The sequence below is a fragment of the Protopterus annectens genome, chromosome 5.part0 (assembly GCF_019279795.1).
Source record: "Protopterus annectens isolate FY-2018-M chromosome 5.part0, PAN1.0, whole genome shotgun sequence".
NCBI classification, from domain to species: Eukaryota; Metazoa; Chordata; order Ceratodontiformes; family Protopteridae; genus Protopterus; species Protopterus annectens.
Window position 1 is genome coordinate 251,700,003 of NC_056735.1, and position 15,696 is coordinate 251,715,698.

The window sequence follows — 15,696 nt, forward strand, 5'->3', positions numbered from 1 at the left end:
AACATGTAGAAGTGCATGAACACTGACAGCACAGGAAGTTCTGTAGAACAGCAACTTGTTACTTTAACTGTAAATGCCAACAGCAGCTACATACAAAGAGGTGGGACGCTAAAGAGATAAAAAAGATCATGGGTTTGGCAGGGGTGCAGACATAACCAAGCAGTGAATTGGAAATAGTGTCACTTAATACAACTGGATTAGCTCTGGTAGTGAACTCTCAACAAGCCACATCCCGAGACAATGAATTAATTCCTACAGCACAACTTAAAAACTGTGTGACACTGGGTAAGACAATTAACCAAAGCAAACCTTGTCAAATCATTCCTGCAAACAGTTATGGCTGCTGTGCCAAAGTGAGTCTTATGCGTGCAGCAAACAGTACAAATGGGTACAAAATAATCTTTTGACGGTGTTGTAGAAAGGCCTATTTGTCAATTTATCTTGGTTTGCATTTTCTTCACAATTTGGTGACAAACAACTTAATGACTGATCTGAGACATGTTACCTTCTGATTTAATGATGACAGGTATCTGAATTTGGAATGATAGAAATCTGATTGTCATCATGCCCTTTCTGGGTTACACTGTCATGGAAGTAAGCTTGGCACTGCTGTGGCTATGATCCAAGGCAGATAAATATGGCATTACGATTATTATAATTTTTGAAGAGATCTTAGAAAATACAGCTGGAAGAGCATTTTTAGATACAGATAAAGAGGATCAAAGCGCTTCATGTCTAGTAAACAATGCAACAGTACATGACATATAAATATGAAGTTTATGTATATCATATTACAAACTACCAAAATATGGAATATGTTGGTGATATTCATCTACCTGCCAAGCATACAGTGCCTAAAGACTTGCTACTATCTATTACTGCATGAGTCGTGATAGTGTTGGGACTGCCACTATGAGTTAGTTGCTAAGAGTGGGAGGTTGGCATAATGGTTAAGCTGTTTACCTTACAGACACGAGGTGAAGGGTTTGATTCTCACATGCAGCAATTGGCTAGGCTTAAAATAGCCCACAAGGGCAGTTAGCCTAGTAGTAACTGATTAATCTATGAATGAACTACATTCAATAAACATGAGTTTGAGTCCAAGACTCTCCTTATGTATTGTGTGGTACTGATCTTGGGCAAACAGAAGCACATATAAATAGAGTAGCAACAACTGTTTATATGTATAACTTTTTTTACAACAGACTGTGTTTAAGCTCAGGCCTTTGGGCAACCTATGCAGTGTTAGAAAGAAAGAGAAAACATGGGATGTAAAAGAAGGTAATGGTGGGGGTAACAGCAGTGGGGAAGCAAAGGGGAGGGTATGTATTAGGCATGATGTCACTGCCAGAAGACACACAGAGTAAACTAATAAAAGAATCTCACAGATCAAACTTGTACATGTTTAATTGTACATTGATTTTTTTGCCGAAATATTCAGTCCCCATTACTTACAGTCTAAGAATTCTGCACCCTCACACATGTGCGCACATAAACACACACGCAACTTACAGTCTAAGAATTCCGCACCCTCACACATATGCGCACATAAACACACACACACACACACACACACACACACACACACACACACACACACACACTTACTTCTGGTTCTGCAACAATATGCTAAATTCCATCTCATCCCCACTGCATTACGGATATCCTGAATCAGCAGTGTGACAGAATGCACAGAAAGTGGCCCTACACTGTCACATTGCAATACTCACACCCATGCCCAAAGGTCATCAGAACTGCCCCTCTATATCAACTTTGCTTAATGTCCTTTTCAGAGCTAGCCAGTCGATATGACTTTGTTCATCTGTGGACTGGTACAGCAGATTTCAGCCTTCAAACTACGTGTAAATACAGCCAGAATGTCTGATGTTTTCCATTTTAGGTACAACTCCAGCACCACATAATATTTACTCTGGAAGCGCAGGTGTTCGCTTTTTAAGTCTAGATGAACAAAGAGTGATTCGGGTTTCTCTTTTTTCAGTATTAGATGATTAGATGAGCCATTCATTAAATTTGTAAGCAGGACCTGTAGAGTAAGAAAAGCAGCCAGCTACATGTATTCATGTATACATGGGGTTCACTGGTAATTACTATGTATGCAGTCCAGGTGATCATTAAAGCAGTCTAGTGAAAAAATTTTCAGTTGCCCCAAATCACTGTTTGATTACATGACTTCCTCAATATCACACAGCACACAAATTAAGGTAGAAAGATTTAAACCCTGTACCCTTGACATAAGAAGTAGTTCATTAGTATCTCCAAACACGATAAAAATCTACACCAACTAAGAAAACAAAGATTCCTGTCTTTGTTTTCTTAGTTCATCAGTATTGGAGAGCTTTAGTCATTTGTGCTGCCAGAGTTCTTGTTTTAATCTTTTTTTTATAAATTCATATGTTTTTATATTATTCTCACCTCTTAGCTCACCATTTCTACATCACTTTTCTGAGGTAATACACGCCAATTAGTAAACTATTGCAATGGGAGTCAGGCTGAGGGGTACCACACCCTGGCTCCTAATTGCACTGCCCTCTGCCAATGTAGTAGCATCATGCACATGCTGTTGTGCACTTGTTAACTATGAACGTGAAGGATCAACCCTTATGGCTGATAAGAATCCATGTCCCTGGCTGACTTCCTTCCATCACTAGATGTGAGCAATACAATGAGTTACTCCTTTATTCTGCCCCAAAACTTGGAGAGCAGTGCTAGTCCAACCTATCCATTTTTTGCAGCTCTGAAAACACCCAACACAATAGTCATACTTTGATCCTTAGTGGTATAGTAGCAAATAAAACCCCATTGATGGCGAACTGTCCAACTACAAGCAGTGCTAACGAACAGAGTTAGTCCTATTTCACATATAGTACAGATGAGGCTACTCTGTGTGTGAAGTGCAATAACATGTTATTACAATCCTTACTTTATCCTGATGGGAGGAGTAGGTTTGTTATATCTCTTAAGAATGCGATAAAATGAAAAACTGGAGAAGCTGACCTGGAGATTGGAAGGGGTCACAAAAAACAGTCCACTAGATTAGATACAGGTAAAAGGGTTATAAAGGTTTTCAGATAGAATAAAAATGGATAAAGAAGGGGACATCAGCTTACAGCACTATATATTTTATATATCTCTCCACACACACACACACACACACACACACACACACACACACACACACACACACACACACACACACACACACACACACACACACCTCCTGATGTACTTGTAAACAAAATATTAACAGAAGATGGAGACTTCACATTGTTAGAGAAGCTATGTTCTGCCTTGATCCTCAGAAATGAGGAAAGGGTTACTGATGTTCAGGTTGTGCAGACAATATGTCATACAAGGGTTTGTGAAACCCTGAAATTGGGGAGTGATCATTTAGACTGGTTGGCATTTCTTTTGCTAGCAGAAAAGTTAACGGTCAGCATAACAATGTATTAGGAAAGAGCCACAGTGGCACGTATTGCTGCCTCACAGGTTCTGAGGTTATACCTAACTGTGACATATAGGTTTTATGGATTTTGTGTTCTTCTTGTCCTTGCATGAGTTTCCTCTATGTACTGTAGTTTCTTCCTAAATGGCTATGTAAATTACATTTGTAGGTTGCATTTACATATACAGTAATATGTTTATTATTGTATAACGCTTCTAGAGAAATCAATCTGTATTAACCTCTGTCTTGATTGTATTAACTATTACATGATTCTAAAACTCCATTTCTACTGTTAAGAAACTGAAACAATTTTTTCTGTGTAAATTTTTTGTAATTTTTGTTACTTTAGTGGAGCTTTTCTCTCTTGATCTCCTCTGAAAATAGGCCTGAGTTTCTAGTCGGACCATCTCAGTAAACAAAAGGCAATCAATCAATCAATAAATTTCACTGGTTTTGCTACAGTCCATATACAAATCCTTTGTCATCATGACCTGGGCCATGACTAGAACTGCAAGGATCAGTCACGTAAATGGCTAACAAATGACCAAAATAAAACCTGAGGGAGTAGAAGGAAATCAGCAAGGACAGAGGAGGAAGTACGTAGGCAGTAGTAACCCATGTGACTACAAGATAAAAACTGAGAGAGTAGAAGGAAATCAGCAAGGACAGAGGAGGAAGTACGTAGGCAGTAGTAACCCATGTGACTACAAGATAAAAACTGAGGGAGTAGAAGGAAATCAGCAAGGACAGAGGAGGAAGTACGTAGGCAGTGGTAACCCATGTGACTACAAGATAAAAACTGTGGGAGTAGAAGGAAATCAGCAAGGACAGAGGAGGAAGTACGTAGGCAGTGGTAACCCATGTGACTACAAGATAAAAACTGAGGGAGTAGAAGGAAATCAGCAAGGACAGAGGAGGAAGTACGTAGGCAGTAGTAACCCATGTGACTACAAGATAAAAACTGAGGGAGTAGAAGGAAATCAGCAAGGACAGAGGAGGAAGTACGCAGGCAGTGGTAACCCATGTGACTACAAGATAAAAACTGAGGGAGTAGAAGGAAATCAGCAAGGACAGAGGAGGAAGTACGTAGGCAGTAGTAACCCATGTGACTACAAGATAAAAACTGAGGGAGTAGAAGGAAATCAGCAAGGACAGAGGAGGAAGTACGTAGGCAGTAGTAACCCATGTGACTACAAGATAAAAACTGAGGGAGTACAAGGAAATCAGCAAGGACAGAGGAGGAAGTACGCAGGCAGTAGTAACCCATGTGACTACAAGATAAAAACTGAGGGAGTACAAGGAAATCAGCAAGGACAGAGGAGGAAGTACGTAGGCAGTAGTAACCCATGTGACTACAAGATAAAAACTGAGGGAGTAGAAGGAAATCAGCAAGGACAGAGGAGGAAGTATGTAGGCAGTAGTAACCCATGTGACTACAAGATAAAAACTGAGGGAGTAGAAGGAAATCAGCAAGGACAGAGGAGGAAGTACGTAGGCAGTAGTAACCCATGTGACTACAAGACAAAAACTGAGGGAGTAGAAGGAAATCAGAAAGGACAGAGGAGGAAGTACGTAGGCAGTAGTAACCCATGTGACTACAAGATAAAAACTGAGAGAGTAGAAGGAAATCAGCAAGGACAGAGGAGGAAGTACGTAGGCAGTAGTAACCCATGTGACTACAAGATAAAAACTGAGGGAGTAGAAGGAAATCAGCAAGGACAGAGGAGGAAGTACGTAGGCAGTGGTAACCCATGTGACTACAAGATAAAAACTGAGAGAGTAGAAGGAAATCAGCAAGGGCAGAGGAGGAAGTACGTAGGCAGTGGTAACCCATGTGACTACAAGATAAAAACTGAGGGAGTAGAAGGAAATCAGAAGGGACAGAGGAGGAAGTACGCAGGCAGTGGTAACCCATGTGACTACAAGACAAAACAAAGTAGCTGTAAAGGGGGGAAAAGGAGCAGATTAGCAAAAGGTAACAGATTGGAGGGGTAGAAGGAACAGCTTGTAAAAAGGCTAAGAAAAGCGATAGCACAGTCCTTCAGAAGGAACAGCTTGTAAAAAGGCAAAGAAAAGCGATAGCACAGTCCTTCAGAAGGAACAGCTTGTAAAAAGGCTAAGAAAAGCGATAGCACAGTCCTTCGAGTAGTTAGGTAAGAGAGGACTGCAGCCACTGACAATAAGAAGTGCTTTAACTATGATGGCATATGTGGGAACATGTGACCACTAACCACACTGCAGGAAATGGTATGAGAGAAGCCAAAGAGCAGCCAGTACTACTGAACATGTATCACACCTCTGTTTTCACAAAGGTTCAAGACAAGGTACCACAGTACAAGAAGCAGCTTGTAGCAGGGGAGAGGCGTAATGATGGGATGGTGGCAAATGAAGAAATAGTAGTGCCAAGTCATCGGTGGCTCAATGGTCCCTTGAGAGATTTTTGGCAAGACTACCTTTGGACTATGGGATAGCGCTAAATAATTACAGGTCACACAGTGTGATATTTACCTTTGGGAAAAAGTCTGCAGTTTGGACAAGTTAAATTCTTGAAATCACAAAACAAGAAAGTATTGCCAAACAGCTGACACTCACATACACACAAATAAATAAATAAATAATAAATACAATAAAATTAACGGGCCATAGTAAAATGGGGTTTCATAAGGACTTTGATACATGCAGAGACAGATATCAGGCCGGTAGAGAAGAGAAGGAGCACTGAAGGACCCAAACTAACATGGACATTTGTCTCAGTGCTGTAGGGGGTCACTGTTAGATCAGATACCTTTAACACAACCAGCCCTAAGTAAAGGAAAGGATAATGGGATCAGCCTGCCTGCTGATTACATCAAAATTTGTACAGCAGTCAGGAATGGTTAGAAGGCTAAAGGGGCCTGATGCAGTTAGCAAGAGCAATATATAAAATATATGTGTGTGTGTGTGTGTGTGTGTGTGTGTGTGTGTGTGTGTGTGTGTGTGTGTGTGTGTGTGTGTGTGTGTGTGTGTGTGTGTGTGTGTATACATGCGCGCTTGCGTGTGTGTTTGTGTGCACTCCCATACATGCACATGCATTTACAAAGAAAGTAGCAGGGCCTGGTCACACAGTCTTTCATAATGTAATGAGTAAAGAAACTGTACAGAATATAAATCACATTATATTCGTTAAAAAAAGAAAAATGAAAAGAAAAAAAAGATTAGCAGCTAAAGTCAGAAGGACTCACCTCATCGACTTCCATGTATGTTTATATACTCAAAAAGCGACGTTGATGCTCCACCTACACTTGGAAAAGGAGTGACTTCAGCACTGAGGGATGTAAAACTTGCGTTGGTTCACTAAAATGTATCACATCACCTCTGTGTTTAAATGTTTTCTACCACTGGGCCTTGCATGGTACTTGTCAGTTTTATTTTACCTGTATAGTTTTCTCCTCCAGCCACATTTCTCGTGTGTAACACATTCTGAAGTATGTCACTTATTTTCAGTCATTTGGACTATAATGAGACTGGAAATTTAGAAATATATGCTCATGTTAAAGTCTTAGAGCACTTTATTCCACTATGTTTTGTACTTTCAAATTTTGTCAGGTATCACATATTCTACCAACAGTGATGCACTATGTTACATATTTTGATTAAACAAATGTTAATGGATATGTCTTCCAGTGCTGAAACTTTTGATCATGTCAGACTTGAACTTAATTTACAGATTTAGCACGGTGCTAATATTATCCAGCTTTTCCTCCAGCTTCCTATGTGGGAGAAAAAGATATTATTGAAATTCAGTCAGCACTTAGTAACTTGGAAGAAAACCAAGGCAATGCATCTAATAGGCTGCAGGTACTTAACTGGTTATGGCAGCTTTCATACCTGAAATGCCACTGTGCTAACAGAATTCATTGGTTCTGTGGTAATTACCCAGGAGGCTGCAGTACATCATGGCTCATTGCATGCATTTACAGTATTGGGGAAATACAAACCTCACTGCTATTCAGCCGTGAGTGCTGTTCTGCCTAAGCCATTGCACAAAGGCACCACTAAAGACAGAGAAAGGGCTTTCTACTTTAGTCATACAGAACAGCACACTCTCAAAACCTGCCTGTGCACAGGAACAACCTTGAAAAAGACATTTACCAAATCCTAGTACGGAGCAATGCCCCTCCACATACAGTTTGTGCTCAGTAGCATTCTTGGTAAGAGGAATTTATAGCACTTCCATTTCTGAACAATGGCATATCCCTACATAAATGTTTCACCATTATATAGTGCTCCAAAGACATGGCTGGCATACACTACCGGACAGTTGCAGTCCGAGCCACAGGAAGGGTGGGGAAAAGGAGGATCTAGTCCCATTTGCCAGGTTGCAGGGGGTACCAGCAAGAAGGGAAAGTATGTATACTAAGTTAACTCAACAATCAATTGTAGTCAGTTTGTGGTAAGAACTAAACAGCAGTCATGGCCATGTATACGATCTTATGTCTACTCTTCATCCTAGTACTGATGCTTTGCTTTGCAATAATATACCCACTGTACACAACAACAACAACTAAAATTCTTAACTCCTCTTGATGGGGTGGACTTGAAAGCACACACACACACATCTTTTATGTCCTGTCAGTGAAATGAAAGGGAAGCTCTGTTGTGGGTTCCTAGTTATTCTTCAACAACAAAAGTGTACTTACCTGCTTGTCATTAAATGTTTGTGAGCCCCCCACCCCCTTCACTGGCTTTCTTAATTATGGGTCGTCCTTCTCCCTAGGAAGCTACCTAATCACATTCACTTCTAAAGGGTGCTCCGTAGTTTTATTTCTGTTGCTGTAAAGTAACTACTCTGGTGACCCCCGCACTTCAGTAGGCCAGCTGCCACTGTGCAGTCATCCTGCACTAAGAAGTACAAATTATGAAGATGAAAGCAAATTTAAACATGTTAAGCACAGATATTATTTTAGAACTTTAAAGAAAAAAAGAAATAATTGCACAAATTTGCTGTCACATTGCTGGTCAGACTGAATAAGTTAAGTACTGACTTTGTGGGTAAGTTGACCATTGAGAAACAAGTCACCTCTTTATCAGCAGCCAACCCTACGAACTTTGTTGGAAATGAATCACTTTATTGTAATTAAAAATGTTTTTCAGCAGAGCTCAGGGCAGGCAGACAACAAACAGCAAGGAAGATAGTGGGGCAGTGTTATAGTATCATGGTAGCAGCAAGCCAGCATCCATGGCACTTTGAATGAAACTGGAAGTACTTATATTTCACTTCCAGGCATATGAATGGCAAAGAAGTAATCTACATATTTGAAGTCATCCCAAAACATGAAAATGTTTAGGTAATGAATATTAATTATAAGTGAGTAAAAGATAAATGGATGATGATACTTAAAGGAAAAAAGTAGAGATACCAACTATTTGTTTTCAAAGGGCAGTCCTAATTTAGGGCACTTGAGTATGTGTGCCCATCAGTATTAAACATACACACAAACTTATTTGCGTGCAGACACAAACATATACATAACTATATAAACATATTCATATAGTGTATATGCAGTATATTACTGTATCTACCATGGTCAAAATGTATCACACAAACATGAAAACTGAAGTTCTATGTAATCCACAGAGTTTCGTGTTTTAATTCAAACCTCCCGCTTACCATCGGGCCCCCATCCCAGCTGTTCCGTGGACCAATTTATTCCTTGTGGAATGACAGCCTTGTGGCTCATTCATTCAAGGATTGAATTAACTGGTAGTAATGCAGTTATACATGCAGAGCATTAGGTTTTTTCCTCAACTCCTGTTGTGCCCAGTGAGCACCCAGTGACACATCTGGAGCTGGGAGAGCAATAGATGTTCTGCAGGACTGTCACTCACTTCTACCAGTGATTTAAGCTCACAAACACCTTGTCTCCACCAACACAGATGCCTTTGCATGTTTTCCAGTCTCCACCTGAGAGCTCAGTGAAATATGCATTTCCAGGTATGCAACCTTCGCCTTAAACTCTGACAGAACTGAACAAGCTCACCCTTCGTTCTTACCATTTCCTCCAGTGCTGAGACCACCAACTGATCCCTAGTCATCTGCATCATAGTCAGGGTCTGTCTTTTTATGTCATCATAAGAGATAGCTGAACTGTTCAAAATCAAAACAAGAAACAACTAAAACTAATAAACTGTATTGGACAGATGTCATTATTTATTGTGAAATCCAAAAATCCTGCCATGTGTTTCCATGAGGGTGACCTCGGGGGTGCACAATGATAGCAGAACTGTTGGGTACAAAATTGGTAGGCTTCCCTGATTACTAGATTCTTAGCTACATTTCACACAACATCCTCAAGAAATACCCAGTATACCAACTTGGCTTTACACATTCTGTTCCAGATACTTGGACGTCTTTTATTTCTTCCTCTGACCCTCTTCAAAATAAGAATGAAAGAAAGGAATATACTGCAACTATGTGCTAGAACTATGATGCATAATTTCATAACACTAAGCCAAATGTCCTTTCATGTTGAAGCAGTTTGCTGCCTCATAATAACTATTACAGTATCAAGGCATATCCCTTGCTCACATTTGCTTTACCCTAGATCCTATTGGTTTTGATAGCTGTTCTTTAATGTTTAAAATATAATTACTTAATATTTGCAACTCAGTTTATTAGACTGCTTGTTTATTTTGCCTTATTTCCACTAATAAGTAAGACAAAGGTTTCAGTGGGACTATATGGCTGAAAAAAGCAACAGTTTTAAATAAAAATACAAGTCCTGCAAACGTATGAGGAAAGTAAAGGAAATAATTAAAATCATATAAGTAAGACAAGAGACTCAAGACTTCTCCCTAATGGCTCACAAAGATGACTGCATATACAATAAAGCCCTAAAAGAGAAAGAATCAGCCTGTCTCAACACTACTGGACAACACTAGTCAGGTCTCGTACTTGCACACAACAGAGACATTCTGCTTGCTATACCACTCTTCCCCATGTAACCTGATCATGTATACATCTGTAAGCTGTATCAGTCAGCACTGCACAGCATAAAATGCCTTGTCATCCACACACTGACAGTGCATACAAAGACGTGCTGAGTAAAAACCAAGAGAACCCCCACAGTGGGGACAGACCATGTGCTACTACAGTGCATGTTACAGTAGCTCAGCTGTATGGTCCTCTTAAAGACTCGAGGAACATTGTGATGCTGGGTGAGTGCTTTACACTCAGCATATCACTATGCATGCGAATGCTAATTTAACATTAAGCGTACAGATAGAATAATTCCAAGATTATGTCAGTGCATATTTTGAGATCTTGGTGGGACACTATTCATGACTGGGGCACTGGAACAAGCCCATTCTATGCAGCATATCACTATATTCATGGATAGGGAGGGGTAACACTCCACAAAAAGCTAGGTCCACATCATGAAAGCAGAATATTCAGCAAAGCCAAAGTCAGAGGTCTTCACCCTCTGCAGAGCATTGATTGCTGCATGGGTCCTGCTGGTAAGTCATTCTTAACAAAGAGCCAGCCATCTTCTGTGCAAAAAATTGCACCTTGTGAGGGTCTTGATACGATTCTGATTGGCACTGGGAATATTTCACCGTTCTCTGTTCTATAGGATGTCACTTTATGCAGAGGTCTTGATGGGACAGAGTTCATTCATAGCAATGCCAGATGAAACCTCCTCTACCCTGGAGAGTATTATTCTATGTGGGCCCTCATAGGATGCCCCTTTATGCTAGAAAGATGAAAATGTCATCCCCTGCAGAATGTTACTGGGTTCACAGGTATTGATTAGGTTCTACTAAGCAGATATAAAGCTTTCACTATCTGCAGTACACTAATGTATTATCACTTAGCCCAGACAATGTGAGGGACTCAGGCATCTGCAAAATATTTCATTATGTGCTAATCCTGAAGGAACACTACTCAGCACTGGGAATGCAGAAATAATTTTTTTTCAGGAAATTCCTTTATTTTCACAGGTTCTGATGAAACTCTGCTTCTTGAAGGAGAAGTGGCAGAACATATGCAATGACAGTGACCCCCCCAAACAAATAATCATTAGCTTGCTTATTCTTTTCATCACACATTTCAAAAATGCATGCTTGTCCGGTTAAAGGCTATTCAAAAAAAGGTGTATATCTCAGAGTCAAAGCTTAGGATCTGTTACATACAATGCAAGTAAACCCTTAAGTGGCTACAGCTTGCTTTTTATATTAGCTCTTTGCTGAATGTGACTAGGCTTTCCTGGGCCCACACAGCAATGAGGTGGCTAACAAACTGTAGAAAATATCATGGGGGGGGGGGGGGGGGGGGGTGGAAGAATTGCTAAGGAATTATTTTAAGATGTGATTGACCCAAGTTTCTCCTGCCTTCTGCCCAATTCATCTCCATCTCATGGGCATATGATGCTTAATCCTGATACAGACACATCAGCTTAACAAAGCAGAGGAATTTCACATTCTGTCAGACATCATTCCCAAAGCCTAGCTTGGCATGCTGCATTTAACAGTGCTGGTCACAGAATGTAAAAGTCTAGCTGATCAAGCAGTACTTCACTGCAGCATCTAACCACACACACACACACACACACACACACACACACACACTTCACATTCCAGTTCCAGTTCCTCAGACAAGTCGCCAGTACAACATTGAACAGTGAATGACAAATGCTCAGTCTGAAACAGAGCTCAATGTAATATTCCTCTTCCTGCTGCAGTGACAAAAACACAGCCCTTCGTCTGCAAAATAACCAGGAATATTCAGCCAGATTATACCAAACACTAAGCTTATCATATCACTTGCTGACGATACATCCAAAAGTGAATCATACAAAAATACAAAAAGCTTCCCACGCTGCATCTCTTAACCGCTTGAATACATCAACACAATTGCAGCCATCCCTAGAGTCCAACCTAGCAGTGCAGTGTCTCTCCAACACCAACTGTCAGCTCACGGCAAAACAGAACAAGCTGGGAATGAAAGTGCAAAGACTTACAATCAGGCGATGACTAGGGTCTGTTCCTCCATATCCTGGGCCTCTGGGGGGAGGGCTGAGTCCGGCCTGTCGTGCAGCTGCAGCAAGCTTCCCACCCTGTCGCTCATGCCTTTGTGAATGAGAACAAGAGCAGTGTGAGATGGGAGGGGGGATAAGGCATGACATCAGCAAGGGCTCGGCCCAGCAGCTCTCTGCAGGCTTTGCTTGAGTCACCTTCTCTGGTTGCAGTGTCAGAGCTGACTCCTCCCCTGAATCACAGTTCTACTGATTTCTGTAAGGCTTCCTCTTTGAGTCGTACTCTTTTGCTGTAGCTTCATCTCCCCACCCCACATCTGCTGGACTGCTGCTAACTGTATCCTGTTTACTTGCATAAAATAAATACATGCACACAACACAGCACACGCACACACCCGTGGGGCAAAAGGATCTAGTCTACACAGGCAGACAGACAAGATCTCCTACAGATTTCTTAATTGCATTTAACATTTTAAAGTGATATTTTTTTCATGGAGGTTTCCCTGCTGTAGTTATCCATTCTTGTCCAATGTTTTTCTTTTACTGAAAATTCTCCACTTCTTTCTCAAATAGCCCACTGCTTGTGTGAGACTTCTTACAGCATGATAATTTATTCTTACACATTTCTATGACAGACACAACACAACAGGAATTTGTCAAATTCTGTTCAAATAGATACAGTGGTATACAGATGTTCATTCCCTAAAGGTAATGTTGTTGATGTCTGTAAATCAGACACAGACTTTACAGATTTTTACCAGTATGAACAGCAGTGGAACTGGAACCTGATTTGTAAGCAGTGTCCTAAGATAACAAAAACTGTTTACTTCTTAGGTCAAAAACGCAGTATCAGTTCAGCAAGTCAATACTGTGAGTGTTGTCCTTTAAATATGTGGGATGGGTGGTGGCAGAATGTATGTTACAGAGAGCAATGCCATGTATGATGCTGGCTGGCGCCATGTCAGACTCAAAGCCTGTCACAAGTGGTGTCCCACAGGGCTCAGTCCTGGGCCCACTCTTGTTTGGCATCTACTTTTCCGAAGTACAAGCCAACACAGGAGGGTTATGGCTGACAAAGTTTGCAGATGACTGCAAACTGGGCGCCATAGTAGAAAACACATCTGACACAGATATCCTTCAGAAGGGTCTCACAGAAACGGATAACTGGTGCCAGAGCCACAGCCTAAAGTTAAATGCCAAAAAATGCATAGTCATACCCTTCGGGAAAAACAAGGTTACCCCTAGCTACCAAATAGGTGGCAATCCACTGAGCACAGAAGAAGTTATCAGGGACCTGGGGACCCAGGTTGATAGTAGTCTGTCATTCGACACCCATGTAGCTAAAGTAGTTAGGAAGACCTTCTACATTGCCCACTTTATCATGAAGGGATTCTCATCTAGATCAAGGGAGGTCATAGTCTCCCTTTACTCATCACTCATCAGACCAATGATTGAGTACAATGCCCCATTCGGAATGTATCTGACCCGACACTTGCAGCGGCTGGAGGGGCCACAAAGGTTCCTCACCAAAAGGATAAAGGGTCTCAAAAATCTGTCCTATGCTGCCTGACTGAAAGAACTCCAGCTCTATTCAGTCGCTTACCGCTTGTTCAGAGGTGACCTTTGCCTAACATACAAGGCCATGTCAAACCCAGATTTGATGAATATGCTTCACCTCAAAAAATCTAGATCCATCAGAGCCACAAGGGCGGGAGACTTAAACCTCGACACGGCTATTAATAGGACGTGCTGAAGGGATAGATTCATCACCCAAAGACTCTCTATGCTGTGGAACAAAATCCCGGTACATGTGAGGCAGAGCACCTCGCTGGCCTTGTTCAAGAGAAATCTTGACCAATGGATGGGAGATCGCAGATATACCCCAGGGATTACCTCAGTGTCACTGCTCGACAGAGGCACAGCAAAATAATGGGTATAGTTCCCCATACTAAAGGGGTGGCGTAAGCCACAAAACGATGGGCTAGGCTTGTAAATGCCCTCGGGCAGATAGCCTAGTATGAACCTATGAACCTATGAACCTATAATAAATTCAACATCTGAATCTGGTTCTCCAGTTATGGAGGACGAGCTGCCAGGAGAAACTGAGTATGATGACAAACCCAGCTGTTTCAGGAAAATGAGGAAGTCCAAATTCTAGTATGACATTCCAGGATAGGGGAGATTCCTTCAATAGGATGATTACAATATGCACTAATCATCCCCAAACTTCAGTGGAGCCAGACAGAATGTTGTGGGAACATAAACCAGTAAGACTTAAAAATGTGAACCTCTTAATAGCAGAGTTTTGCATCTAAATAATTTAATTATGTTAGACTTCTTCTGGCTTTTCCCGGTTAGGGGTCGCCACAGCAGATCTTCTATCCGCTCATGATTGTCAGTGGAGTTTTACAGTGTCGAGTTGCCAGCCTGGTGCCTAACCTTCCACAGAAGGCACACACACGCACACACTCACACCTAGGGCCAATTTAGAGTGTCCAATCCACCTACTGCATGTCTTTGGGATGTGGGAGGAAACTGGAGCACCCAGAGGAAACCCACGTGACCACAGGGAGGACATGCAGACTCTGCACAGAATGCACCCAAGCCGAGAATCGAACTGGAGAACCTCTTGCTGTGAGGTGGCAATGCTAACCGCTGCACCACCATGGCCGCCCAATTTAATTATGTTAGACTATTTATTTGTATTTATTTTCATACTGTTAACTAGGTAATCCCATGATGCATTCTTAAGTATCAGTAAAACATCTTTAAACATTACTAAGATATAAACAAGCAGTTTTAAGGTTAATAAATAAGTCAGTACACACTACCTTAGAATGCCCACAATCAGCCTGGAATATTTGTATAGAATCATGGGTAAATAATCTATTGGTTAGCAATTTGCACACCTGTTTGTGGATGAAAAGTGAACTTGTAAAGAAGCTTTAAAGGTATGGGTGGAACTCTTTCTATGGTTTATCAAGGCAATGAATTCCAAAATGTGGGAATGGTATATATGAAGTTATGGTCCCCAGCTTATTAGCAAGCTGAGGGAGGGGTGCAAAGAAAGAAGGCATCAGAAAGATATATGGTTCAAGGGAAGTGATATCAAATGAAGAGGTCAGATAAGAGTGATATTTGGTTGGAGAAGGACATGGGCACAGCTGGGTAAAGGTCAGCAGTCACCCAGTCAGTAAGGGTCAGGCAGCCAAGTTGCTG

The 15,696-nt window shown here is 41.2% G+C and overlaps 1 protein-coding gene across 2 annotated transcripts in view; it reads right to left on the minus strand.

The window, feature by feature from the left end:
• TRIM3 (tripartite motif containing 3) overlaps positions 1-12,684 on the minus strand; it is a 1,155,987-nt gene extending 1,143,303 nt beyond the window's left edge. For both annotated transcript variants that reach the window (XM_044072220.1, XM_044072219.1), the window contains exon 1: positions 12,463-12,684. The gene's annotated coding sequence lies outside the window, so the exon portion shown is untranslated. The remainder of the gene's footprint in view (positions 1-12,462) is intronic.
• Positions 12,685-15,696: the final 3,012 nt, after the last annotated feature.